General features: G+C 38.4%; 1 pseudogene; it reads left to right on the top strand.

Moving 5' to 3' along the window:
• Window positions 1–2,726: 2,726 nt before the first annotated feature.
• LOC121017152 (uncharacterized) lies at window positions 2,727–2,809 on the top strand (annotated as a pseudogene).
• Window positions 2,810–3,335: the final 526 nt, after the last annotated feature.

Genomic DNA, 3,335 nt, shown 5'->3' with positions numbered 1-3,335 from the left:
GAAGAGTATAAATTCAATCATGAACAATTGCATTAGACCGCATTTAACTTCTAATGCCTCATGTCATGTCCTTTAAAAGAGAGCTAATTTATAATAGCTTGTGATTGTCCCATAATTTCTTTTAAGCAAATTTAAATTTTTTTTACTGTACTTCAATACAGTCTCTTTTCATTCCCCCTAAATGATTTAGCTTTGGATTAAAATCTTCCAGGGAGGGGTGTGTGTGTGTGTGTGTGTGTGTGTGTGTGTGTGTGTTACATCGAGTTAATAGTAGTGCTACAATATAATTTATGAGAGTGAAAATGAGAAATTGTTACCTTTTACTTTCCAACACAGCCTACATGAATTAGGTGAAATATGTCCCCTGTGTATTTATTTCTAACTTAGATTGGAGTTCTTTCATCTTTTTTATCATGTGTACACAGATTGCATGCTATGGAATCAGGCTGATCCAACCAACCTATTAGACACATACTGTGTTTTCAATGTAGGCACTGTAAGGAGGCAGAGTTTCAACTTGGAACCTTGCCCTGGATCATCCCAGGGTTGGGGCCCATTACTATGGCAAGTCTTAGAGTTTATTGCTGATCACTGCAAAAAAAAATGGACATGTAGACTTTGGGATCTTAAGATTTTCCCTTTTTCTTTTAGAGGACAGATGTGTCATTCAAGTCCCAGGAATAATGATGTACATAAACTACACATCAGGAGCAGCTGTGTTCAGAGACAGTGAGTCCTCATCAGCATTGTATCCAGTACATTCTAGACCACCTACAGGTCATTCTCTCCTTATTACTGTCTGGATTGACTCCAAAAATATTTTTAATGAGATTTTCATTGAATTTCAAATCAATGTGCCAAATTAAAGAGAGAGCAGAGAGTAAAAAAAAAAAAGGATATAATGGGGTTACAAAGTGGAAAGTATAATGGTCACTAGCTATTGAAATTAGATTTTATTACTGTCTTTTTCCCCCTCCATGGGAATAAGATATGGTATTTGTCCTTATTCTGAAATTATAGTAAAATATTAAACTGTTGTAGGGGGGTGGGGAAGCATTGTACTAGTTAATGTCCTGTTGCTCAATAAAGATGATCTTTTCCTATGGGCAGTATGTTCATGTCTAATGCATTTTTTCTGCCTGTTGATAGCTCTATTTTTATTTATTTTTTATTTTATTTGAGAGAGATGAGGGGAGGGGCAGAGAGGATAGACAGAATCTCAAGCAGGCTCCGTGTTGTCAGCAAAAGCCTGACTTGGGTCTCAGTCTTCTGGAACAGTGAGATCATGACCTGAGCTGGTACCAAGAGTCGGACACTTAACTGACTGTGCCAGCCAGGTGCTCCATGCTAGCCCTATTATTATCCCATTGTGAATGTTTCCCACCCAGGTTTTAACCTATTATTTTTGAGAACAGGTATTCAAATCTCTGCTTATTTTAAGCAGAGATATTTGTGGGCTTTTTCACTCTTCTAGGATTTTCTTTATAACTTCCTAGCAACTGGGAATTCCACAGGTCCTGTTCTCTTTGGTCCTGTAGCAGATAATAACCAACAGAATTAGTTACTGGAAACAAGTTTGGCTCACAAGCTATTAAACTTCAGGCTGAGGTTGCTTGACAGTTTATTTCCAGATTTCTGATACCAAAGTTTGCCTGTTCATTGTAACTCTTTTGCTATTGTCTGTTGGAAAACTTATGTTGTTCTACTACAGAATATATTATTGGGTGATTTTGCAAAGATACAAGCTGCCTGTCAATTTCTTTGAGTATATGCTCATTATATACAGAGACCAAGTTCCAGAATATCTTAATAAGGTTTGTCATGTAGGGAAAATAATGCAATCATATTGACCCTCAGGATTGGAAAATAATTTGTTTATTAAAATTTAGGTGGTTGTAGGGGCTCCTGGGTGGCTCAGTTGGTTAAGGATCCAACTTTGGCTCACATCATGATCTCATCGTCTGTGAGACTGAGTCCCTTGTTGGGCTCTGTGCTGACAGCTCAGAGCCTGAAGCCTGCTTCTGATTGCGTGTCTCCCTCCCTCTCTGTTCCTCCCCCGCCCATGCTCTGTCTCTCCCTCTCTCTCAAAATTAAATAAACATTAAAAAAAATTTAAATGTCGGTGCTTGTATATTTGGGTGCTTTCTCACTGAAGCTCTTCTAAGTAGCTTTTTCATTTAATAGACATAGCTTGTCTGTGTGTGAAGTAGCTCTGAACTTTCCAACATAAATTATGTTGTTCTCAGGTTCTTCTTACCTTCAACTTTATTGTGTCTATTTTTACTTCCTGTTAGCTATTCTGATTCCGTCTATATTCATTTATTTTGGCTGCCCACATTAGTAACAGAATCAGATCCAGAGACAAGCGTTTGAGTGTAAGTTCATTTTAGAGGTGATCTCAGGAACAATGGTAGAGAAATAGGAAAGTGAGATATGGAAGGGAAAGAAGCCCAAAAAGGATGAGTTAAGAAACTGATTATGTTGTTGAAAACTGGGGCTAAAGCTTGTTGGAGACCCCTGGGAATTGAACAGAACACGCTTCATAGATATGCCACCCCAACAGTGGGCAAGCTGGGGCACTTACCCTCTTGTCTCCTTTCATCATTGGTTTGGGTTTGCTTCCCGGGGGTCGTTACCTCCCTAAACTTTTAAGCCTGTCCCATGTTTGAGCAAAGGATTCCAGATAAAGCCTCTAGGGAGTAAGCTGCATTTACTTGCTGGAAGCAAAGACTATACTTTCAGGGTTCATTTCTATAGTTTCTCTGAATACATAGAGTACTTGCTGAAAGCAGACATCAGTGTGTGCTGAAATGGTGAAAAGTGACAGAAATGGATGGGGGCACACACAGCTTCACAATAGTTATCAACCCTAGGATTTCCCTTTCAACAATTGCAGTTCTTAAGGTTTTGACAATAAAATGTAAAGCAGCAACTATTGATATAGCTTGAAGAAGCTTAGGATAATGTACTAATTTTTAGTTATGAATATTACAGAGCTGTGACATTGATATTTTCTAGTTAGCCCAACAATGGGCATGCCAAAGTGGGCAGTGTATTCAGCAATCCCTAATGAGCAAACACAGAAATCTGTGCTTAAATCTCTGAAGCTTTCCATTCACACAGCCTATTTTGAGTGAAAGAAAGCCTTCTTTCCACATTTCTTGGAGCCTGTCACGAGATGTTTTCCTAATCAACCCATCAGTGGTTGTGCTGTTCTTTTCTTACTCACCTATCAGGTGTCTCTAATTCTCAAATATTGGATGATGCAACTGGAATGACTTCAGCATTAAGTTTTTTTTTTTAATTCACAAAACTAAAATGTGCTATGAGAGTTC

Source organism: Herpailurus yagouaroundi, unplaced genomic scaffold (assembly GCF_014898765.1).
Source record: "Herpailurus yagouaroundi ecotype Mexico unplaced genomic scaffold, PumYag 29, whole genome shotgun sequence".
Taxonomy (NCBI): Eukaryota; Metazoa; Chordata; class Mammalia; order Carnivora; family Felidae; genus Herpailurus; species Herpailurus yagouaroundi.
Note: the sequence above shows the minus strand (reverse complement) of the source record. Positions and strands in the feature narration are given on the sequence as shown.